Below are 27,160 nucleotides of genomic sequence, written 5' to 3' on the forward strand. Positions count from 1 at the left end.
CAGTTGAATTTGAATGAGTACATTGTGTATCTAAGATTTACAGTGCTCCATCTTGTTTCTGATATCAAATAGTACAGAAAATCTCAGAATTGGAATAAAAAATTTTGTGCAAGACGCTTTTATCCGATAAGTGTGTCGTTTAGTAAAGTAAAAAAAAATTTACAATGGTGACATTTACACAGGGCTTTTCTGTCCTCAAGGCACTTCAACACTTTTTACATCAAGGAACCACTCACCCATTCACACACTTTCACACACCAGCGCTGGAGGCAAGGCAGGTTACGTGTCTTGCTCAGAAGTACAAGACAACGGTATTCATCTGTGGGATTGTGGGAACTGGAAGTGGACTTCTAACATATGGACAAGACTCTACAATGTTTTTTGAGAATCTATCACATAATTAATTTACTTTTCTTTGTAAACTAAAACAATGTGATACATGCGCGTCACCCATAGCGTTCAGGTCCAGGCAAATGAAGCTCACCGAAACTGGCAGTTATAGGAACGTATTTGGAGCCAGGTCCATATTAGGAATTTATTTACAGACAAAACAGCAAAATTAAAGCTCCAGGATCATGTAGTGTCGGTTAATATTTTAAGAACAAAATGAGGAGACTCACTGCAGCAGTTACAGAGAAAGGGGTGATGACGTAAAGCGTAAAAACTTATTTTTCAATGTAAAGTCAAATGGAAATAGAGTTGATGGAACCAGAAGCGCCACTATTTGGAGCGTAGCTGCTCGGGGGTTAGCAATGTCCAGTTATGTATTAAACCATCTATCTGGACCAACATCTAGTATTTGTGTGCGATAAAATAAGAAGGATGCGCTGTGTGGCCATGGTCCTCACTTTTGGCGATCCCTGTCTCAATTTCCACAGCCCGGGGTAAGTATAGCTCTGATTTTGACCCCCATTCTACTTACCCTGGCTGTTATCAGGAGCAGATGTGACGGCTTGGTGATCAACAAAGATCTCACGCATCCCGCTACAACATATTTATAAGCCTCTAACCCCTTGTAACTTTTTATTTCTTGGTAGGTGTAGGATGATGTAGAATGAATTAAGTAGTTTTAAATATCTGGATATTGGAGGTTGGGCACAGAGCGAATGTTGATTAGACTGACAAAGCGGTCGCCGGAATTGGATGATTGGATGACTTTCGCGTTATATCTTTCTAATGATGGCTGATCTAATGAGCTGGCAATTTCTGACACTTTTATGTTGTTAAAGTAGCCATGATTATATTGTAGTAACTGCATAACACGTCTCGGATCAACCCTGACCTTGACCTCCAGTATGGCCGCCTATACACAAATGGATCTTCTTATAGTTGAATATAGTTACAGAAACAAGCTGCAGATCTTCATTTATGGTATTTTGCTTCTAAGAAAACATTGTTGTTGATGTTTTTAATATATAGTACCAAGTATGTGTACAAAACTGTGCACAGTATGAGATTTTTCTGAGAACCTCTCAAGCTTCAAATGCAGGATTCAAACACTCATGAATCAATCAAAATACTACTCAAAGTTTGTTGCCAGTCTGCTCTAAATATGGGCCTGTTTTCATCCAGAGCACCTTTGTTAACCTCTGTGTGTGTCCTTGTGTCTTTCCAGTGAAAAAACCTCTCTGTACTTTCCTTTATAAAGACGGATTGAGCTGCTTAAAAAGGAGAAGGAGGAGTGCTTCAAGGCACACACTCAGTCGGTGGTAAACAGCATTCATGGACAGCGTAAACAAAATTTCTGAGCTAAAAAGTGAGAGGTTTTTGTTTGTTTTCATTTTGCAGGACAATTTAAATAAAGTGACACAAACAGCATTATTTTTCACTTGTACATACATATAATTATTATGTCTTATTTGACACCAGTTTCTTGTTTTGTCTCTTTTTTACTGCTTATTTAGAATTTTTTGTTATCATTTTTTTACTCTTTGTTATTATATTATATTGTGATGTGTGAGCTACTGTGTCCAAATCATTTCCTTTGTGGATCAATAAAGTTTGTCTAAGTCTAAGTCTAAGCATTCAGGAAAAGCTTTGAGTGGGTCAATTTGCTTCTTTCACAGAAGAAAGTCCAAAGTTTGACTTTTACAAGGAAGTCTTTGCTCGGGAATCTTACTTCAGCTGTTTTTGGCGTTAACCAGAGACACATGATGTATAACAGGTTGGACTACACCTTCAAACACTACAATAAAACATAGTTAACATTATTACATTTAAGATTTTTACCTTTATTTTGTTACATTGATGTCTAAACTGACAGAAAAAAAGGCTCTCTTTGCACATTAATAGTCTCTGCACTTTGGATGGAAATTTGGACAGAATTTTTCATGCTGATGACACATGCTTCCTGTATTTTTGCACTTGCAATCAACTATTTTACACAAACTATGATAAATACCATCCCACCAAACCAGATCATCATTTGAAAAACATGAAAACCTGTCATACCCTTTAAATGTCTCTCTCTGCTAAAAACAGCTCAAATAAGACTCTCATTTGAGGCAAAGGGTTCCTTATAAAAGCAATTACTAACATAAGTGGGGCTTTCCAGCTCAAGGGTTTGGATGAAAAAAGTTCTAGGACTAGATCCATAAACTTCATTTCACTGCAAATGGGCTGTGTCATTAATGAAATGCTTGAATGTGATTTGTAAGATATAGCAGTTTGACTTTTAAAGGTCCTATGAGATTTGTGAGCTTTAAGACATGTTATAATGTTTCCTCGTCAAAAATTCACACATTTGAGTAAGTTTTATTATTAGTCTGTCTACATTTCCAAAGCTCAAAATGCTCTGTTCTACTTTGTGATGTCATAAAGTGGTAGTTTTCAAGTTAACAGTTACCTTTTACATTTTGTCCAGGAGAGATTGGCAATTCCAGGACTGAAATTATTCAAATGACTCAGGTGAAGGTGCACGGAGTTTAAAAACATAGTGAAGCACTTCCTGTATTACCACATGATGATCAATCACACCGCTCAAGGGTTAGGGTCACTGCAGTAATCTCATTTTGCATTTTAATGAGGCTCTATGCACATGCCTGGGCAGAATTTTACTCTTCTGCTTCGATCCAATTCATGTTTACTTAGCTCTGAGCAAATGGTTTCAAATATTGGGAGACGACCTGATCCAAACTCACGCATGTTAAAACTAATGTGTTGCGCACCGTTGGCCGTCGTATCTGTGGGAGTGTGCCTTGCGAACACACAGTTTTGTTTGCGGAATGTGTTAAAAATCACCCTTTGTTTTACTATTTACTCTCAGATGATCACTGTTTAGGACCTGTTTGAAATGGCATATGCACTCACAGGAAATAGTGCCCATAGAAGCTTTAGGAGAGTTTGGGATGGATCATGGAGTGAGAATGTCTCCGTCCAGGTGAGCGGCTTTGTTTTTGTGCCGTGTTGGCATGTATGATTTGTGACCTGTTTCATTCACGCTGGAGCATTGTTTGTATAGTTTCAGTGCGTAGCTGTAAAACTATTGATACTGTATCTTCTCCGTGCGCACAGGACACCACGCGCCTTTATCTCGTTTCTCACTGTTTGCATTTGGTGATAATTGGACTAAAGTAGTACGCTTTGTGCAGCTAAGACATGCAAATACAAAAGTCCCGTGCCTTTGTTTGTTCATCAGATCTACTGTACTTAATATGCTTTAGGCGACCCCACTCACCTACACCTGCTTTACCTCTTCTTATCTTAGCGGTCTAGCCTCTCCACAGATCTGACTCTTATTTGATCTTGAAAAAGAATCATTTCAAATGCACAAAAACTCACCACTTTTGATGGAGGAAATTTTTACTTGTTTGGGTATAGAGGGAATATAAACCTGCACATTATTTTTATTTTATTTTTATTTTTTTACCTGGTCCCCGAAGGGTTGACCAGGTTTTGTATTCACCCTGTGTGTGAGTGTGTCTGTGTGTCTGTCCACCTGCGATAATTCCGCCATTTATGGACCGACTGTCACTAAATTTGGTCCGTGGGTCAAGCCTCCGTGCCCGATGCCGCAAAAAAAAGTTTGGTGACGATCCGAGGTCATTTGAGGTCACACGGGTCAATTGAATGGTCACACCATTATAAAGGACAGGCAATTTAGCCAATTTCTGAATCTTCTGCGGCCTAAAATATTCATCCAATCATCACGCAAGTTGGCACACACATAACCAGGGTATGGGCTGGTGCTGAACTGCCCCCACCGATGCCTCATGGGGGACCAGGTTGCTCTCTCTGATTGAGCTTGTTTTGTATGTGTGTTAAGCCAATCTTTTTTTGTTGTTGTTGTTGTTGTTATTTCTGCTATGATTTCATTAATGTTATGTGATCCATTGTAAAAGAATGTACATTACTTACTTGCCCAAAATGAATACATAAATCAATCAATGTGTATGTGTATGAGTATGTGTAAATATTATATGTATATATATATATATATATATGTGTATGTATGTGTGTCTACATGTGTTTTTTGTAGATGTCCATCAACAGGGAGTTTAAGGGTGGGAGGTGTGGGGTTTAAAAGGGAGAAAAATGCAATGCTAACTGGAGTATGTATAACTGCAAATAATAACACTTGAATAAAAATGTGATCACAAAAAAAACTAACTCCCACTAACTTACATAGACATCCCTTTGTTGCCGGGTAACCATAGCAGAAACCGCACTGTTTTTGTTTATGCTTTAAAGGCAGCGCGCTGCTGGTCTTGTCACTTTAACTTTCCCAAAGAGGACTTGATAAAACACATCCGGGATAATAGAGAGTGATATATGAAGCCGGTGTCGTCATCTGAATGAGAGACAGGAGCAGCTACACTCACTGTATTTCATCACCTCCATCTGACTGAGAGAAGCAGCTGTGGGGCAGGTAATTTAGGATGCTTTCACCTGCTCGAGTCATAACTTATAACTGAAATAAACCAGAGGAGAGCCACCTTCTATGTCCTTCAGCCTCCTCTGTCTGCAACAACACAACAAGAAAGGATGCTCTGAGTCAATGTTTCCCAAAGATAGTTCAGGGAGACCGAGCAGACCAAATATTTGAAGAGGGGATGTGTTGATTATGCATGATGAAATTTTGAGAGAAGTATTTACGAGTGGATCACAAACTTTTCACTCCACCGGCACAAAAACTCAAATTAAAGGGTCCATATTACACAGTTTTTGAGAGATGTGACTTGGGATGTTCCACAGCATGCCATTTAGAGCATTTTCTCTTCTTTGTTTTGCATTTATTTGATTGGCTGTGTTTTCGTTGCTAAATATGCCTTTAAAATGTTCAAGCAATAACATCGCCATGGAGACAAACAGGTGGCGGCCTTACACTAGAAATGTTACATAGATTTACTTTTCAAAATTGCAGAACTGAACTTATCCCCTGCGCGTCACAGTGGGATTTCAACAAAGCAAGCAGATGATTTGAGTTTTTTGTGTTTAGGAAAAATGGCTAAATCACATTCTATATCACCACAATGCTATTATCACCATAGCAATGGTTAAATACATGCTTAACTACTGGGAGTAAAATGTAGGAACTATTTTAACACAGAAATAACTGATATTTGAGACATTTACAGAATTTTCAGATTCACTGGTGAGAAATTTCAGTTTGCTCGCCTCGGTGAGCTTCATTTGACTGGAGCCAAATGCAATGGGTGACGTCATACTCCTTTAGTCCACTTCTTTTACAGTCTATGGGTTAAACGTCTATGCATTTATTTATCTTTTGGATGTTTCACGGCAAAGTACAGTTGCTAATAGGGAAATCTGGCTCTTTCTCCCCAAGCTAAACAAGGGAAACTGTCGCAGGATGTTCGAACTGCAGGGATTAATGCTCAGTTTGGATTTTTTGTGATTTTTTTTTTGAGGTCGTTCACATTTCCAATTAAATGAGACTTGTACGTGATCTCCAGTGTGAACCTTAAATGCCCCAAAAGTGTCCTGCGTGTGCATTGGAGGACACTGGGCTGGGCTTGTCCCCCAAAATACAATCCAGTTCTTTGTAAAATGGACAGGTTACACGTCCACGGCCGCTTCGTTTGTTTGAGTCTTTAGCCTTCTTATATTTGACTTGCAGGCTCTTTATTTTTCAATGACATTGGAGCTGGGGCCATCTGTAGCCGCACTCAGTCATTTCTTTGGCGATCATTTCAAAAACCGCCCGGTTCTGATAAAAACCGCCCGGACCCCCCCAATTTGGCTTGAATACAGTGATCCCCCCAAATATTAATGAACTCGCTAACCTCACTTTCCCTCCATTGACTAGAGTCCGAGCCTGACGCGTAGGTGGAATGAATGCGACCTGGCCATTTAGACTGAAGTCGCATGTCAAAAGAAGGTTTTAGAACTAGATATCCAAGTGGCCTGGGTCACATTTGAAAAAATCAGATCTGTGTCATTAAAAGATCTGATACAGGTCACATAGGGGCCAAAAAATTGGATTTGGGTCACTTCAGGCTGCAGTCTGAACTTGGCCATAGGGTGTTTGCTTGACAGACATTGGAACCAATTACACGCAATTGTTTGGTACATGTTTTAGTTGTTTTCAGGGCGTGGGTGCAAGTTGAGTGTTTGAAGTTGTTAGCAGCATTATTAGATTATAGAAAATGTGTGTTTCAGGGCCAATTAGATGTTTATTTGTGATATCAGGAAATGCTAAGAGCCAGCTAATGGTCCGCTATTATTACAGAGCTATTACTCCTTGCTTCTGACGTGTTTGTTTAGCTGTAGATTATAATTAATACTTTTTCCCTCTGTTTGTATGTTTCAGGATCACACACCCACACAAAGTTCAACATTTTTCATAAAAGTCATAAAACTTCATCTCTCGTCCTACATTTTTACCGATGGCCCCTGGCGGTCACAACAGTTATAAGCCACAAACTAGCTCTCCCAAGCTATAATAAAAGTTAATGTCTCTTTGACTGACAAACCTGAGTCTAAATCAGGGCTAAAACTAATCTAAACTTGAAAGAGCTGAGAATTTAATGATGCCTTTATAACATGGATGAAGTGTCAGAACAGAACTACAGAAAGCAGTGCCAGTCTCAAGAAGAATCCATCCACCATTTTCTTTACTATTTCAGCTTCTGACACCTCAGTATAGGACTCGGACAATGTAATTCTTATGACAGTGCAGATCAATAACACGCCTTCATACGTCTGAACATCAGGATATTGTGCTCTGATAAGTAATGGTTCGGCTGTACATTTTCAAGATGGATACCACTGCAAGAATGAGACTTTCAGACTTTTGTGATAGACCCTTCCAGGAGTGACATATATATTACATTTTAAAACCATAAAAATCATGGTTATAAAAATGTTACACTGTGTTTTTTAAACTCCATACACCCTCACTAGAATCATTTGGATAATTTCAGCCCTATTCCCAATCTCCACTGAACTAAAGGTAAAAAAAAAATAGCTGTTAACCTGAAAACTACCACTTCATGACTTCACAAGGTGGAACAGAGGATTTTGATCTTTGGAGATGTAGACAGACTAATAATAAAGTCTAACATGGCTTAAAATATCACAAGAGTCAATTTTGCATAATTTGGGATCTTTAAAGATGCACTATGTGACTTTTTGCTTGAAGGGTTTTGCTTGTTTCTATAGCGATGGTATTGCCTGGCTTGGAATGCTCCACAGTATGGCATTTAACTTATCTGTTTTGACATATACTAATATATTATGTTTTAAGACAACAAAACAAATGGTTATTGTTTAGCTGGCGTCACATTTGGCAAAAAGTAACCAAAAATCTAACTTGAAGATCCAATTTTACAGTTGAAGAATGTGAGTTTGATGAGTAAAATTAACATTGTCAAACTGTTGTGGTTTACTATGTTTTTTGCTCACAGATGCATATTTACGCTGAGAAGAACCCAGCCTAAATATGCAGGAAATGTGTGTTAAACAAAACACAACTGATTGATTGATTGATTGCATTTATATAGCGCCTTTCAAGATACCCAAAGCGCTTTACAGTTCATTATTCAGTCAATCCAACACATTCTCTAGATCCTCATCATTGTGAAACCTATACACACATTCTTGTTCACAGTCACTGCTGTAGCTTACATTGTGACCATGTATGCCCATTGTAATATGTGATTTATTTATTTTTTTTGCACAGATGGATTATATGGACATCTGCACCACTTCCATGACAACGACAGGTGAGCAGCAGATATGTCCAGGGCCCATCTATACAAAAGAGGAATACTGTACTTAATACAACCTGCTCAAAATAATGTTCCATATTTTCTTTATACATTTGCTTTTAATTCAGAATATCTGTTGGTTCTTTATATGTAATTTAATAACGTAAGAACCTTTTAACTGAAGTAAACAGTCATTCACAGTTAATTGACGAAGCGCCACAGCCATAGAAACACACTGGTGCTTTAATTTGCACTTTCATCACACATGCAATTTCAAATGTCCATCACATATTGCAGGTCTATTTTCTAGTCAGTGATCATTTCAATGGGAAATTAAATATGACATGAAAAATATGGGAGGAATTTTCATTTACTGACAGCACATTGCTAAAAGATTTAAATAGAAGACAGATTAACTCACACCGGGATTTCAAGTTTGGTCACCTGCTTGTCTTCATGAATACTGCAATGTTTAACCAAACTGTGGAATATTCCAGACAAAACACGAAGGTTTTTCTTTCTCTAATCTGTCTATGCAAATAAAATGGTCATGAACACATTTTTAAACTGCGCTTTTCCACCTTCAAGGCACTCAAATTGAACCACTCACTCGTTCACGCACGCACACACACCAGTGTACGCAGACACTGGGAGTGAGGTGGGTTAAGTGTCTTGCCCATGGAAACAATGACAGTATGCAAATGTGCGTCAGTGGATCTGGCCTCTCAACCAACGATGTTTATGTCGAGAGCAGGTGATGAGCAGATGAGTGGACATACACTCTACCAACTGAGCCAGTGTTGCCCCAAATATTCTACACCTGCCAAACAATACAATATGATCACAAAACAATTAGTTCAAATGTAATTGTGGTAATAATAGAATAGAAATTAAATACACAGAATAAATTTGAAGCAAAAGGTTCTGATGTAGTTGCCAGACAAATCTAGACTGATATGAAATGATATCCCCCTATGAACAGCCATCCAATCAGATTTGTTTATTTAGTGATGCATGTGACACAAAGGAGCTCATTGGTCATCTATCATTTACAAACAAAATTACATTTCATCCACTTCAGATTAACAGTTTAGTGCAGGGGTGTCAAACAAATGGCCCGGGGGCGGGATCCGGCCCTCCAAGACCTTTAATGTGGCCCTCGGCTGATTTTCTACTAAAATATTTTAATTATATTTTCTATTAAAATATTTGTAATTTTCTGCGCCACTTATCATAACAGTGTCTCCAGTGCCTCTGTGAGGCCGCATCCCACCAGAGCAGCACATATGAAGACTTTTTCCAAACGCTCTTAAAGGATGATCGTTTTGACTGTTGACCGTGACACCCTCATCAGCAAAATGTCAAAAGTGAGAAAAGTGGAGCCGAGTGCAGGATTTTCCAAGAAAAATTGACTTATTCCTATTTGGAAAAAGTTAATGTTGAAACACTGTGTTGAAATTGCATTTTTCTTAAAGTTTCAGGTTGTTCATAATATTATAATATATTGTAAAAGAAAGACTTCATCAATTAAAAAAGATTTCTGTAATAGATTTGTGTTTCTCTGGGGTATATATGTAATATATACCCGGGGGGTCAAAGTAGGCTGGATATGGCCCCCGGACCAAAATGAGTTTGACACCCCTGGTTTAGTGTTTAGTGCTTCCTCGATGATTCTACAGAAATCTGCAGTTTTTCTCCCCCCTCTCGGTTTTCCTTTTTTCATCATAAGCTGCGATATCTGTTTTGATTCGAATTCACTAAAGCACCTGTCAATCACGGCCATCAGAAAACGGGGAGATTCACTGGTGAACAGACTCTTCATAAAGTATTCAAGTGGATTCTGGATTCTGAGTAAGGCTCAGAGTCGCAGCCTGGCTCAGACCCTGTACTTTACAAAATCCTTAAGAAGTAATCATTATTAGTAGTAATATTATTAAGTATTTAAAGTTGCATTGTGTAACTTTTCTGGTGGAGGGTCCGTCAAATGCTTTTCTCCATGGAGATGTTATTGCTTTGTCTGGAATGTTTCACAGTATGGTATTAAACCTTTCTGTTTTGATCAGACCAAACCAGAACACGTTACATGTCAGATCTGTGGAGAGGCCACCCCGCTCAGTCAGAATGCCTGTTTTTCTAGGTATTTTTCAGCTATACAACAACCTGTAATTGGATAAATGTAAGGCACAGATGTTTAATGTCACACTGTGGAATATTCCAGGCAAAGCAATGGCATATCCACAGAAACAAGCAGGTGACAGACTCCCAACCAAAAAGTTACATAGTGCACCTTTAACCTTTCAGTCATTATTCTCGATGAAACTTTAAAAGGCTCTAAAACAATTTACACATTTAAAAAAAATATATAAGACTCAAATTATAGAGAAATACAATAAATCATATTTTACCCCATCAAACCTACAGATTAACTATAACCCCCAACTATACTTATATATTTAAGTGTATATTATAAACCAATAAGTATAAATATTAACATGTACAGGGTCTCTGTGTGTGTGTGTGTGTGTGTGTATGAACATGGACATATATTGGATTGTGTTCTGTATTGTGTAAATGTATACCAAAACATTTAGGATATTTTCTTTCCTGCTCTCATAAAAGAGGATTTTTGTTGTTGTTGTTGTTTTCTGTAAATAGTTCTGCCATCTTGTATCCTATTCTATATGTTAATAGGGTTTGGCAAAACAAGTGTTAAACTTCAGCCTAAACCCCTTCGGTTTACAGAATAACCTTATTGATTTGCATTAACTGCATAATTTATTTTTGTTAAATCATTGTTATATGATGCATGATTATGTTAATTGACCAAAGAAAATAAACTACTACTACTATTATCATTTGAAAAGATTGTTCAGCATCAAAACATTTTAATATCATTACCATTTTATTAGCTCCTTTGCCCAACAAGAGTATCTCAAATACTCCATATCTATTTATGTCGAGCTACAGCAAAAACACATAGGAACATAATAAGTTTGGCTGGTTGTAATACTATGTTAGCATAAATCGGGGCGCTACAGTGTGCTTGCTGTTGCTTTTATCAGCTAATAAAACCCCCCTTCTCTCCACCTCTCCTCTCCCAGTCCTTTTGGAGCTCTCCTCTGCTCTAGCGCTTTGATTTAATAACAGAAGACACACAGGGAGTCACAGGGAGATTTCAGCACTGCTCCTGAACCAGGCACTTGCCAATTGGACACATAAAGTCCCAGCCAAGATTTGAATTAATATGAAGGACTGAGCTCAGGGGAAAAGGCAGAGCTCGAGATGGAGAGGGGACAGTAATGCACGCCAAGAGCTGTTTATAAATAGACATGAATGGAGAGGTAGGAAAACTCTTAAAGAAGCACTGCAGAACTTTTCTGGTCTGTCACCTGCTTGTCTCCATGGAGATAATAATACATAACACTTGTATAGCACTTTTCTTGACACTCAAAGAGGCTTCACACAGTTCAAAACAGACAGAGATGTTATTTCTTTGTCTGGAATGTAACACAGTATAGCAATAAACAACAATCTAGCATTTATTTAATTGCGGATCTTCTACAAAAACAAACAAACAAACAAACAAAAAAAAAAGGACAAAAAACTAAAAACACTGAAAACATTTTGTGGTCACCTCGTCACAGATTCAACCTGTAACATGACCTGCTGACATCTCTGTGGAGATACATACATTTACTGCAATACTGTAGTAGAACATTAGCCTGATTCATCAGCCGATTTCACTTCGTACAAACCGTCTGACCTCGCAGCCTTTGATTTTGTTCGCTCGACGGTAGGCGGGTACTTTTTATCATTTAACCAATCACTGTTATTTGGTCGTGACATATGTAATGCGCCACTAACAGGCCTAACTGGTATATTAAGCTTTTTCTAAATCCTGTAGGAAGAAGGACAATAGTGTCTTTTCCCTTAATGAAATTCACCAAACATTCTCTTTATTCCGGCTTTAAATCCTCGATCTCTAGAATCGTTGACAACACTGAATATATGGCTCTTCACTGATTGGCTGGTGCCAGAACTTGCACTTCTGGGGTTTTTGCGAACTGTCTCGTGTATTCTGATTCCTGACCTAGTCGCTGGAGAAAAATGAAATTGAGCAGAGGCATTAGGTGGCGCCAGCCTGACTAGTAGAACACTCCACAGCAATAGCATCTCCATAGATATGCTATATCAAATATACAGCCTGCACTCTTACTGTTTGAGAAAAGATACTGCAACTGCAACTGAATTTGGGTCACAGTCCTGCACGGGTCCATTTTTGGAGAACCACACCCGTCCGTTAACCCGTGATTATATCAAAGTTAAATCTGCACCCAACCAGACCTGTTAACATTCCACCTGTTATCTGCCTGTGGCCATGATAAATCAGGGTCAGCCCATTAGTCCAACAGTGCAATAGTCCAGGACTGAACCAGGACAAAACCAGGATTAAACCAGGACTAAACCAGGTCTAAACCAGGACTGAACCATGTCTAAATCAGCTCTAAACCAGGGTTAAACCAGGACTGAACCAAGACTGAACCAGGAGTAAACCAGGATTAAACCAGGATTAAACCAGGACTAAACCAGGACTAAACCAGGACTAAACCAAGAGCGCAGCCGCCGAGCCGACCACCTCCACTGATGGTTTCATGCAATAAATACACTAAAGTCACTTTCTCGAGCTGGTCTGCCATCGTTCCAGGAAAACACTGGGAAATGGCACTTGTTTCCAGGGCAACGGACGTCCTGGAGGTGTGTCAAGTACTTTTCTCCCATTCGTCGTACCCGTTGAATACCTGCGGTTATCCGAGTCAGTGCAGGACGAGAGGATATATACAAGCTTTTCTCATGATCACTTAAATATGCAGAATTTGTGTGTTAAACATGTGTGAATGAAACAAAACAAAACCCCAGGTATGTTTTTGATGATGAACATTATAACTTAAATCAGAAAATAGCGTAGTATAGGCTGTTGATGTTCATGTCAAGAGTGGAATATGAACCACAACCTTCGGATCAGTGGACAAAAACTCTAACTGAGCTACTGCCCCAATTAATGGTTAGCTGGAGGTGCTGGAGGCGATGACGATTAGATCAGAGAAAGTCTTTTTAGGTTTAAGCCAACGGGATTTCACTGAACCACTGAACCTGGCAACACAAATGAGACATTGATCATCTTGAGAACAGAAATACCAAATTATAAAATAAATAAATGTTAAATAATCGCCAATGTGTTTGTAATTAAGAGTGAATCAGCATTAGAATTGTTATCAGTAAAAAGGTATACAAGATTTGAGCATTTTAGTTGCATTTTAGATCAGTCTTTAATGCAAAACTTAACTGAAGCTAAATTTAAATTTCTAAAGGAGTATCTTTATATACAGTGAAATAATCCAGGCTGTCCATTAGTGTCCATGTATTCATCCTTATAGTAGCCCTAGACTTATTTCAACTACAACAGAAAGGTTTTATGGCTGGCAGTATTCTCCATAACATTACTGTGAGTACCAGGAGACAAGGAAAACTTTGATGTGAAATGCACAAACAGAATAGTTATGGGTCTTATTTTGTTGTCTCTTGATGTGAGCTGCTGCTGCTCTGGGGTCCTCCATTTTGTGTCAGACGCTGTTGATTTGATGTAGGACAAAACTCAGTGTAGTGTGTGATTAAAAAGATGGGCTTTCTGTGATTTGGGGCAAAGAAAAATGCTGCTGTCTCATTAAATACAAACATTTAAGGAGCCAGTCGATAGGGAGACAGTACACACAACTTTGATCAATGCCACAAGACGCACAAAAACTTTCTCAAATGAGGTCAACGCGCATTGGAGAATTTGCTCCGTAATTAAGACTTTAAATATACTTTTAATTAAGAAAGGAACATGATTCACTCTGGTCTAGACTGCGCAATTTTTGAATCCTACCCCAAACCCAAACCACCACAGAGCTCAAGATGTTGTAAATTAATAAATAGTTTTCAACATTTTGGATTTTTTTTTTTGTATTTGCCACAGATAGAGACATGGTGGAGGTGTGGAGGTAGACGATGGGCTCTATTCACACTTATGTCACAACCAGAAGACATTTGGAAACATGCAGATGATGACTTCTGGTGGGCTTTATAGTAGGGCCCGACCAATATGGATTTTTTTTTGCGGCCGCTACGATACTGATAAAATGGACATTGGAGGTGCAGATTTGTTTAGGCTACATTTATTGTTCTTCTGTCTCCTTACGGTCATATTTAAAGACAGTAGGTCGGCCTAATGACTGATTTTTGCACGACATTCTAGCCAGTAAAGAAAGTAAGTAAACTACCGCAATTAGCTTTTAGCGGTAAATGCGTGTGCACAGCGGTAATTAACTATATATGTAAATGGCGATCATTCACACCTCTTTATACTGCACCTTTGAGTAATATCAATGCAGGTCCAGTAACGTGTGTACAGCCACTCTAGTCACTGGTAGCTACAGCAGCTAATCACTAACCAAAGAACCAAAAGTAACTGACACATTTGCAACACTCACCGCTCACACAGGCTCCTCTCAGATCACAAGTCTTCACAAATAAGTCTGATAAAAAAAACCAAAAAAAACCCAAACAAAAACAAGCAGTAGTTTTGTCGCTGGCCTAAACTGCGCTGGAGTTCACTTTTATTTATAGTCCGTATCGTGGATCAGACACAAGAGTGTTTAAAGCAGCGCGTCAGTGTTGAGCACATGGATCTTGTAAACAAGCGCACATGAGTGACATTCGCAGATAAATACTGATTTAGGACATTTATCTGTCATTTTAGGACATTTATCTGTCTGTAAATTGGATTAAATGGACATAATATAGAGAGTCTAAGCTTTATAACAAGGTTAACATGCCCACATGGACTATGGGCCCATATCGGCTAGATTTAGGCATAGATAGTGCCAATCCATACAGCAGATGCACCCAGACCCTCCTGAACAATAGATAAATTGGTTTATATGGTGCCCTCTTGTGGCTTGGTTTAAAATCTCATTATATCCCATTTTATCTTTCCTGTAGATTAAATAATACTTACAAACACAAAATATTCAGCATGGATTTGAATGATTGATGCTCTTTTAATCTTTTTCTTATTTAATCTGAAGGGCTTTAATACAGACGTACTTTCAAATTTAAACAAAAGCTGGATCAATGTAATCCCCTGAAACAGTGAGTGCAACACATATTGTATGTGGAGACTAGAAAGAAGGAAGAAAAAAAGTAAAGAGACAACTTTATGGAGGCATTCAATGGAAAATGAAAACAAGCATACTTTGTAATATTCTGTAGGAAGATTTAGATTTAGTTTTATGTCACACTGTGGAATACTATAGTCAAAGGATGAACATTTCCATGGAACAGGTGAAGTCCTCATCCTGTTCTGTTTGTGGCGACACAATCCCACTCATTGTAAGGACTTTGTGTTTTTCTGTGTTTCAAGTGCAATAAAAACATGTTATTTTAGTCTATTTCTCACTAAAATGTTACAAAATGCAGCTTTGAAGGTCCATTTTGTAAATTTTGTGGTGAAGGGTCCATCAAATGCTTTTCTCCATGCAGATGTTATTGCTTTGTCTGGAATGTTTGACACTATGGTATTAAACCTTTCTATCTTCACGAAGACCAAACCACACCAAATTACAGGTCAGATCTGTGGAAAGGCGACCCCGCTCACAGTCAGAATGCCTGTTCTTCTAGATATTTTTAAGCTATAAAACCACCTGTAATTGAATAAATGTAAGGTAGAGCTGTTTAAAGCCATACTAAGGGACATTCCAGGCAGAGCAATGACATCTCCATAGAAACAAGCAGGTGACGGACCCCCATCCAAAAAGTTACACTGCACCTTTGAGTAAAAAAAGTACTTTTTACTGGCAACAACCTTCAGAGGGACAGAGAGACACAGCTCTTACAAATCTCCACAGTCTCTACTTCTAAAACTACTTAAAAAAACTCAACCAAAGCCTCCTCCATTTTGTTTAGACTGACATTTAGTAAGAAAAATCCTGCTCTGTGCACACATCCAGCTGACATGCGCGTCTGTAATGGCTCTGATTGATTTCTTTGGCTTTCCATGTAACAGCTACAGATTAGCGTCCAGCACTCCCAGCCCATTCATCATGTTTCCATCAGACTTTGGCTTGCTCAGCTCCAACGTAACAAGTACAGGGAGTATCCAGGCAACGGGAACGAGCTTTTCTAACACGTGTAGCCTATACAGCCACAGGGTATATTACTCTTATGATACGTACATATAAGGGACCAAAGTGAGAAGTATTGAAGGGACTTTATTGTAGTGTGTAGGAGGTGTGGAATGACTGGTCGGTGTGAGAATATGAGTTGGACAGAAAGTGGACTTTAAAGGTCTTATATTACGCACTTTTGTGAGCTAAGAATGTTATTACCTCCTCAGAAACTTACCGGAAGTTGTGTTTTGTTTCATTCCTACAAGCATGTTCGAGTAATCTGTTATTATTTGACCGTATACATCTCCAAAGCTCAAAATGCGCTCTTCCACCTCATGATGTTTTCAAGTTCAGCAGGTTCCTTTTAGCTTTAGGCAGTTTCAGGGTTGAATTTAATGATTGTAGTGAAGGTGTATGGAGTTTAAAAACACAGTGGAGCACTTCCTGTATTACCACATGACATCATAAGGTGGAACAGAGTGTTTGAGATAAGAAAATCAGACTTTATGTGTGTGAATGAAGCAAAACACAACTCCGGGTTTGTTTTTGGCAAGGAAACTGCATCATAACAGATCAAAAATATGGTCCCTTTTAGATGAAGAAAAGGGTCTAAATTGGGTTTTGCGAGAGGTTAAAGGTGCAAAAAAGTGTTGAGAATGATATCACTAAAGCTACTGGTGCAACATTGTCAAAAACATCAACAGCCGATCGCAATACTGGCAACTTGTGAAATTCTTCAGAATGTTTTGCCCAGGCTGTCTGCTGTATAAGGTTTTCAGTGTTGTAAAATGAGCACTGTTGCCGTAGCGATTGGAAAATTCAGCAAAACAAAATATGATATCTTTAGAAAAGTCCTCAAAATGTCACCCACAGACATGAAGTTAGAATCCATGTATGAACACATTGTATGGACACTAATGTTAACTGGTGAAAATCTGTGTTATTGAACTGAATACATTTACAGTGGTTTAATGGGAGAGTTTAAAGGTGCACTATGTAACTTTTGGTTGAGGGTGTGTAGTGGACCAAGCAAAAAGGCAAAGACAAGGTATAAAAAGCTTAAATTTAATAAAGCAAAAAAAAAAGATGATAACAAAGGCTCAAATTAGATAAATCATTAACAAAAAGCTGAACTGGGGTAACTTAAATCAAACTGAACAGAACAAAACTAACCCAATCAGACAAAGAACAGGGGTGTTTAAATACATGAGGGCCAATTAAAAAAAACACACACAAAAGGGGAGAATTACACTAAATAATTTATTAAAACTACTAACTTAATCAAAGTAACAAGAAGGCAAATAAATATAATACAGAAAATAATAAGTGATAATAAACTAGACAAACTAACTACATTGTGCTCCCCCCTTTGTTCGGCAAGTGTAAGTGATAATTCAGATTTACATTAACTAAAATATGTGCACCCAGATTAAAATATAAGTCTAAATAAAGGAATTATAAATTATGTGTGCTGTAAATGAAATGAAATGAAATAATACTAACACCATGGAGTGATGGCAGAGATACAGTATCCACCACAGGGTCCATCACTTGTTTGTTTCTATGGATATTTCATTGCTCTGCCTGGAATGTTCCACAGTATGACATTAAACAGCTCTACTTTACATTTATTCAATTACAGGTGGTTTTAAACTCAAAAATACCTAGAAAAACATTCATTCTGACTGTGAGCGGTGTTGCCTCTCCACAGATCTGAGCTGGAACTTGGTCTGGTGTGGTCTCCATGAAGATAGACCATACTGTAAAACATTTCAGACAAAGTAACATCTCCATGACAAAAAAGTCCACCAGAAAAGTTCCACAATGCACCTTTAAACATGAGCCATGGAATAGCTTGTTCAAACTTTTGTTGTAAGTTGAAAAGAAAATCATAAGGTAGATTGAGACCAGCATAAAACTGAAATGCAGTTTTGAGTTGAAGATAATTTACCAGGCAAAACCACAGGAGAGAGAAGGTATTTTATATGTCTTTATAACAGATAGTACTTTTGCAATTCTACAGCCACAAAGGCACCGTCATCTGAGAGACTGCAGTCACACTTGAATGAACACCACATCAATACTGGGACTAAACCAGGACTAAGACGGTACTACATCACAAGTAAACTCTGGCCAAACCAGGACCAAACCAAGATGCCTTTAAGATACACTGCGTAATATTTCTAGTGGAGGGTCTGCCACCAGCTTGTCTCCACGGAAATATTATTGCTTTGCCTAGAATGTTCAATAGTATAGACTAAAGGGAGACAAGCAGGTTGCAGCACTAAGCTATTACAATTCAGATCTGTGGAGAGTCGCCCCTATTTACAAATTGAATTATTGTATTTTTGAGCAATAGAAACACACATAATTGGTAAATGCTAGATGGATATGTTTAATGTCATACCATGGGACATTCCAGGCAAAGCAATAACATCTTCATGGAGGGCAAAGGAGAAATTCAGTTTACTAATAAAACTCCACACTCAGGGCAGTTCAGTAGGACTAGCTAATTCACAGAAACTGTAAACAATTACGTGTGTTAGTTTCAGAGTAGTTATTTAGAATCCGTGTATCATTCGTTCATTCATTTCCTTGTTATTTGTCTCCAAAACCAAAATGAAAAAACGGATAACGATTCATTTTTTTCAGTTTTCGATTTTGTGTTTAAATGAAGAATGGAAAAAACAGATAACGCCCGTTTCCCGTTTACGTGACTTCCGTGACTGCGATGCCGGACTTTTGCACCGCGTTCAGACTGAACAAGGACTGATCCAGGTCATTTAAACACAAAATCAAAAACTGAAAAAACAAATCGTTATCCGTTTTTTCATTTTGGTTTTGGAGACAAATAATGAGGAAAACAGTTGTTTTTTTGTTTTCTTATTTTTGGTTTTATATTGAAAAACAAATGAACGAATGATACACGGATTATTTAGCTCTTCTCTTCAGGCAGATATAAGGAAGTGTCCAGCAGCATTTTGACCAGAACTGAAGAAGCAGCTTGGATGAGCTGCGAAATGCATTTGACCAAATAAACTTTTGTCCAGTTGACAAATTTAATTTCTCATTTGCCATGGACAAATGAGGGATTTTTCACACATCGACATGGAGACAAGCAGGTAGCAGAACCTCCACCAGAAAAGCTGAGCAGTGCACCTTTGAAGTTGCAAGATGTGAGCCAAATGGACATTAAAAACTGAAGAAGAAAATACAAATTCAGTACAACATTTCGACATAAGTTTAACTGTGATATCATGTAGGACAAACCGTGCGTCTACCTTTGTAACCATGAACATTTTTTAAAAGGGCTCATATTAGTTTATTTTCTTATCTATGTTATAATGTTTCCTTGTCTAAAACATAGATAAGGTTGCTGTTAACTTGAAAATGGCCACTTCCTGACATCACAAGGTGGAACAGAGCATTTTAAGCTTTGGAGATGTAGATACATTAATAATAAAGAGTTACTCAAACATGTGTGAATAAAAAAACACAACTCTGAGTATGTTTTTGGTGTGGTAATAGCATTATAACATGGCTTCATTTTGCATAATATAGGACCTTTAACCACTAAATACATTTGTTTTTTGTTGTTTTTATATCAGCCCTTTTAGAGTTAATGCCATCTAATTTCAAACCCAGTAAAACAATCTGAAATGTATTTTAGAAACATAAATACTGACACTAAAGCTCTTACTTCAATCCAGAGTTTCAGGAGTATAGGGGGACCAGCATCACAACAGTTTAAACCATCACTAACTTTTGTATTGATCGACTCGAACTTGAGATCAATACTGTAGCACATACTCTGCAACTAAAACCGCTGGCTTTTCTGTTCTTATTTGATCTCAAGGTTTTAGATGTACTTACTAAGCCTATGTAGCATTGTTCAGTTTATTCTACTTTGGTCCTGATGTAGACCCGGTTCAGTCCTGCTCTAGTCCTGGTCCAGTCGAGGTTTCGTTTTTCATGGACATACAGATGGACTTGACTTGGGTGACGATTTTATAATTTAGTTTTGTCTTTTTTTGTTTGTTTTGGTTTTGTTAAATGCTCAAATTATCCAAAAAAGGAATGAGCTTGGTATGTTTTTTTTTTTTTCATAACCGATGCTGATAGCGATTGTTTAGAATTAAAGAAAAGTGATCGATTTTGATTATTTCCTCCAATTTTCTGACATTTACAAACCTATAGGAGAGCTGTAGTCATGTTTTGTGCAGTTACCTCTTTGCACTACAGACTGCATAAAGAAGTGGACTGAGGGAGTGTGACGTCACCGATAGCGTTCGGTTCCAGTCAAATGAAGCTCATGACGCTGGCAGTTATGCAAGCGAATTTTGAGGGAAATAAAAACACCAGGATGCGGGTTAATGTGAACATTTTAGGACCAAAATGATGAGGCTCACTGCAGCGGTGACAGAGAGAGGGGGTGACAGTTTTCCAACGTAAAGTCAATTGGAAACAGAGTCAATGGAGCCGGAAGCGCCCCCACAAACTTACTCAGATATTACTTTTTGCACATTTCTCGTTCCAAGTCGCTCAAGTCTCATTTTAGAACCAATTTTCTCCGAGTGTGAAGCCCCCTGAGCAGTTCTAGAGTAAAAACCCAGTGTGATGAATGGCGTGTGTGTGCGTGTGTGTGTATGTGATGATGATGTATGTGACTTGGCCATATGGTGGAGTCTGGACAGAGTGTGTAGTGGAGCTGGGAGTCCCCTCTCTGCCCTTCCTCCGCTGCAGACGTGAGCTGGCCCGGAATGAGCTCACAGGAAACACACAAGAGGAGGAGGAAGGGGAGGAAATGCACCAAACACTATAAGCAGAATCCCCACTATAGGACTGTGATTAGACCAGGGCCTTTGAGCTCCATGCAGTACTATCAGAGCTGCTCTAAATGTACTTAAAGGTTATGATGATATGTGAAGTCAAACTAAGTGAAGAAACATGCGCGCTGCTCCAGACTGATCACGGCCCATTTGCAATGACTCCAATGTGACTTCAGTGGAGAAACGAAGTACTCGCCGTGGGTCGCAGATCGGCAAACCTTGTCCTCGCTGCTTTCCTTTAGTGCAGACGAGTACGTAAATCCACAAGTACACTTCAGACAGGGTGCAAGGGAAGCCACAGAAGAAAGTTTACATTTTATTTTGGCAGACCTCCAGTCACCCTTGGTCAGGTGTCTGGTGCAGAGGGTGGCTTTCTGTGGAGAGCGTGGTATGAGCCACCTACACACCAGCCCCAACAAATCCTTAACACCGACTCTGTTCGTAATAATGTTTATGGCAACGTTTGATTGCTTTGGGCACCGCATCTTTCTTAAAGGTTGTATAGAGGATTTTTTAAGGGAAGACAAATACACCGACAGTCCTTTTTCAAATGTTGTGCATGCGTGACACCATCTTCTTCCTTCACAGCTCCCTCAGTAGAAACATCTCCTCCTGCCTCTTTACTCTAGAAATCATGCTTGTTTACATCCAGTGCGCGTTCAGAATTACTGTTGAAGTGACCTGTCTAGAGGTAGTTTAGCGACCGACGCGTCCATTTTTAAACCCTTCGTCTGCTTCAGTCGCGTCATCGCCGGAAAGAATCTCCAAGAATCACCTCAGTTTGTCTTCGCTCCTTTTCCCCGTCTCTTCGTCTTTCAGCAACCTCAAAAACGGACTTTCTTTTGCGGCGAACTGGTCGTGGATTCTCGTCCACCATCGCAACAAACTTTGTGCGAACTGCAAGGAAGCGACAGTTAGAAAAAGTCTCTAAGAACCGCTGCATAAACCACGTAATCCCCACGCGCCGGAGAGTCAGTTACACTAGAGAGTTTGATCGACGACCTAACAGCCAATAGAAAATGAGGGAGCCCTGTTATCTATTGGCTGATGTTTATCTGGCCTCACTACGTCCACAGTTGATAGATTTTCTTTTTTTTTTTTTTTTTGATCATCATAATTACAAGGCTGCTACATCTCTGTAATTGTATTTTAAACTTTCAATGACAATTTCAAACAAAAAAAAAATCCTCCATACAACCTTTAAGCGGTAGTTTGCGGACTATTTCTTTAAGTAAATTGTTTTATTATTTTTTGCGATTTAAAATGTGTAAATAATAACATCATGATCCAAGGGTAAATAAATAAAATGAATAAAATACAATAATTTAAGAAGTATTTCTATAATGAGATTATAAAAACACTATTTTCAGATAACAATGTCGTTTTTACACAGATAATAGGTGCTTTAAAATTACCATGTGGTCTTATACTAATGCTGATATGTATGAGTTTCAGAATGATGAAAAGATAGAATGGTTGTCAGAGCAATTAAAAATTAAAAACAAAATAGTATATCTCCTGAATGGTACAGCCATTCACAAAATGGCATCATTTAAAACCCAAGACCAAGACCAGATTAAAAATATTTCAGGAAAGTCCATTTTTTTTTAGTATTGATACTTGGGATCTAGGTTTTGATACTATAGTTTTTGTATCGATTAGTATCTGTATATCGATTCTTTTGATAAACCATGAGTAAATGTTCTCAAGTTGAATTTCAGCAATGAGATGAAGTGGTGCTATACATCAGTTCCAGCTGCTTTCAGTCAGTTACAGCTCATGTATGAAAATCTACCCATCTAAAAAAGCATATTATAAAATGTAGACACACAAAGTAAACTTTTACTCTATGAAAATATAAATTAAAACTATTTGGCTGCTTGTTTTGTATGACTAAGATAAGTAAAAACAAATAAAACACCATTGAAATAAAGCTGCAGCTAACTGATGCAACAGACTGTTTATGTTACATCACTAATCACAGTTTGTCTGCACACATCCAGAGGCATACATCCAACCGACAGAGCTTTTAAAATGTCATTCAGTCATCGTGACAACACGGAGACCAGACGCTGTTGTTTACATAGCAACGTGTCTGTGTAATGTCTGCGGAGAGGCTCACCATTAGCCCAATACTCTTCAATATGAGAGAACAGCTCAGACAGGGGTTTGTGTAGGGATTTCAATCTCTGTAGCCCCTGCAATTGTTTTTTTTTTTTTTTTTTAACTGAAACGGTCAAACAAACATGAGGACACCGGCTGTAGATCTATCTGACATAACAAAAATCTGCTCTAGCTGCCATCATTCATGTATTATCCAGTGTTATGTCGCCTATAGCCGTCATCCTAACAGTTTCAGACATTCTGGAGGTGGGCCTACGTAGGTATGAATCAATGTTCTGCAGTAAATGTAGTTATTTCCGTGGCTACAGGATGTTTAAGGTCAAGTTACGGGTCAGCTCTGTGGAGATGCAAAACCACTCCCACAGAAAGTTAAGTTTAATGCCAGGGGACAGTTCAGACAAAGAACATCTCCATAGAGACGAGCAGAGGGAAGACACCTACAAGAAAACTTCCACTTTACAAGTTTAATATTTGAGCTCTGAATAGAAATATGTGGTAAAATAGAGCAGCATTTTGTTAAAGTAACATCATGTAACTTTCTGGAAGTGGCACATCAACTGCAGGACTCCAAGGAAATAAAAAGTACTACTTCAGAACATTCTCTATTATAAGATATAGCCAAAAGAACAACATCTTCATGGAGACAAGAAGGAAATGGCCACACACTTTTACTTAAGCCATTTTTCTTTTCTCTTTCTAAAAAAAAAAGTTAGATGCTGGGATTTAAACTAATATTTCTTATTATAATCAAACTTAATAATGTTATTAAATTTCCAAAGACATTGTGAGATGACACTGAGTTAAAAAGCTGATGTCCTCGTGTATTGATTTGGTACATAGTTACTCTTTAATGAGTGGTGCTGTCCCCAGAGCCCTTCCTTCAGGAGGACACTCAACCATTACTGTGTTAATTAGGACCAAATTAAATAATGAGAATCGAAAAATGCCGACGGCCATCAGCTCTCTGTGGCACGAAGTGGGCCAAATAAAACATTTAGAGACTTGATTAAATTTTAACAACCTCCAATTCACATGGATTTTTTAATTTGTACTTATTAGAATGTCACAGAGAGGATGGAGACGAGTGCAGACAATCAAGCATTAGTTTGTGAGAGCAGCAAATAAATAAACTAAAGAACAGCCAGAGCTTTGACTATGATGAAAAAAGCAAAGACAATGTTATCTTCACCACTCAGAGACTTGTTTAATTATTTCATGCAACCAGGGAGCCCTTTTTATGCTACATAGATTCTTTAACTCTTCCTCAGGATCTGGAGGAGGACTAAAAATAAAGTGGAGGGTCTGTCAAATGCTTTTCTCCATGGAGATGTTATCACGTTGGATTGTTTCACAGTATGACTTCATGGAGACCAAAGCAGACCAAGATGCACGTCAGATCTGTGGAGAAGCGACCCGGCTCACAGTCAGAATGTATTTTTTTGAGGTATTTTTGAGCTATAAAACCTCCTGTAGCTGAATAAATGTAAGTTAGAGCTGTTTAATGTCTAACATCTCCATAGAAACAAGCGGAAGGCAGACCCTCCACCAGAAAACATAGTGCAACTTTAACTCTTTGCACTTTTTCATGCGCTCTTTTCCTCCTTTTTTAATGATTACTAATATTATTACTGTTATTGATTTATCGTTATTATTATCGTTATCATGGTCCAAGTCCAGGTCTACCAGTCCAAAGGTTAGAGGCTCAAACTCCACTCCAACTAGTGCATATACTGTTGTTGTGTCCTTAGGCAGGATACTTCAACTGGTGTTTAAAGTGTAAATGAGGTCAGTGATGCTCAGAGGGGCTGATGGTGCAGCCTGGCAGATTTATCAGTCTACCCCTGGGCAGTTGTAGCTAATGTAACTTACCACCACTTAGTTACCACTTATGGGTTGAATGAATAATGACTTAAATGTCCTAAATTGCACAAAATTGACTCTTGTGAGATTAAAGCCATGTTAAAATGTTATTACCTCCTCAAAAACATACTCGGAGTTGTGTTTTGTTTCATTCACACATGTTTGAGTAACTCTTTATTATTAGTTGGTCTATATCTCCAAACCTCAAAATGCTCTGTTCCACCTTGTGATGTCATGAAGTGGTAGTTTTCAAGTGAACAGCTACTTTTAACTGACTGAGATTATTCAGATCATTCTGGTGAAAGTGTATGGAGTTTAAAACACTGTGGAGCACTTCTTGTATTACTACATGACATCACAAGGTGGTTTCAGTTTTAGAGAAGAACAGTGAAAATATGTAGCATGTGTGTGTGCAAATGAAACTAAACACAACCCCAGGTATGTTTGTGATGAGGCAACAACATGATAACATATGTGCCCTTTAAGTGTAGCTCTAAATGTCTTTTCATTCTCCAGCAGCACAATACAAGTGTCAAGTATTATTATTTTCTTTATGTATAGTGAGCAGAAAATGTGCTGATCAAATATGTAACTTAAATGAGAACAAAGGGATTCAGGAATGAACAAATAAAAAGATAATCCACTCTTTAGAACAGCACCAAGGCCCACACTTATGTCAAATATCTGAAGTACATAATCGTCAAATACAATTCTTATTTCATTCATTCTGACTGTGTGTGCTGCCTGAAGGCTCTGATAAAAGAAGTAGTTAGGTAAATCTGAGCGAAAAAAATAAAATTACGGTCACCTAGCAACCGCACTTTCACGATGCGAACAGTAGATTGAAATAGTGCCCTTAACAGAGCGCGAGCACAACAGGGGGTGGAAGGAGAAGAGGAGGTGTAATGACACAAGATTGGTGTGATTTGGTCCAATACATGACCTGCACTTGTCCTGTGGAGGAGTGTGTGAATATGTGAATGTGTGTGTGAGTGTGTGTTTGTGTGCGGAGTACCTGTATCACCCCACACAGAGACATCCAACTCTATGCCGATGATACGGTTATTTATTCATCCAAATTTATGGAATGGTATTACTACTGATATTGAGTCCTCTGTTCAACATGATTTCAATACTGTTCAGTTATGGCTACAGTCTAACAAATTACTACTTAATACATCTAAATAATATGTATGTTGTTTCAGAAACAAATTTGTCCTTTTTCTGTTAATGAAATAAATGTAACATTTACTGATTCATCACCAATTATAGCTGTTGAAAAATTTGTATATGTTAAGGCTTAACCCCTCACTCTCACTCAGCACCCACATGCAAACAATTACTAACAACATTTCTTTACTGCTTAAAAGTACTTTACCAGTCCATCAATTGTTTTAGGAAAAAGATTATATCAAAACTATTTCTTCCCATCTTAGATTACTGTGATATCATTTATCAAAATACCACAACTTCCATCCTCCAACCATTCAATGTTATGTATATCAGTGTGTGCAGGTTTATTCTCCACTGTCCCTTCAGAGCTCACCACTCTGTGATGTACCACCTACTGTCCTGGTGATGACATCTTCACTGGTTATTATTTTTCTTTAAATGCATCAATCTCCTTGAACCGCCACCTGAACGTGGGTGAGGGGTTTGAGTGCCCGAATGATCCCAGGAGCCATGTTGTCACCCCTGGTAGAGTCACCCAAAGCAAACGGGTCCTGGAGGACGGGTCAGATGGTTCAGAAGCCCTTATGATGAACATAAAAACAAAGCCAGTCACGTCGTCGGATTGACGTTACCGGGGCCCAACCCTGGAGCCAGGTCTGGGGTGCGTGCTCGACATTGAGCGTCTAGTGGCCGGGCCTTCCCCCGCATGTCCAGAGCATTGATGCCTGAACACTCAAGATGCACTGCATCAACCACGCTGATGCCTGAAGATGCGCCGCAAAAACACAGGACCCTAGAC

The 27,160-nt window shown here is 38.5% G+C and overlaps 1 protein-coding gene across 1 annotated transcript in view; it reads right to left on the reverse strand.

The window, feature by feature from the left end:
- asic2 (acid-sensing (proton-gated) ion channel 2) overlaps positions 1–27,160 on the reverse strand; it is a 673,491-nt gene that overhangs the window by 59,153 nt on the left and 587,178 nt on the right. The window lies entirely within an intron of this gene.

Source organism: Boleophthalmus pectinirostris, unplaced genomic scaffold (genome assembly GCF_026225935.1).
Source record: "Boleophthalmus pectinirostris isolate CB_2022bp ecotype Guang Dong unplaced genomic scaffold, ASM2622593v1 HiC_scaffold_17, whole genome shotgun sequence".
NCBI lineage: Eukaryota > Metazoa > Chordata > Actinopteri > Gobiiformes > Gobiidae > Boleophthalmus > Boleophthalmus pectinirostris.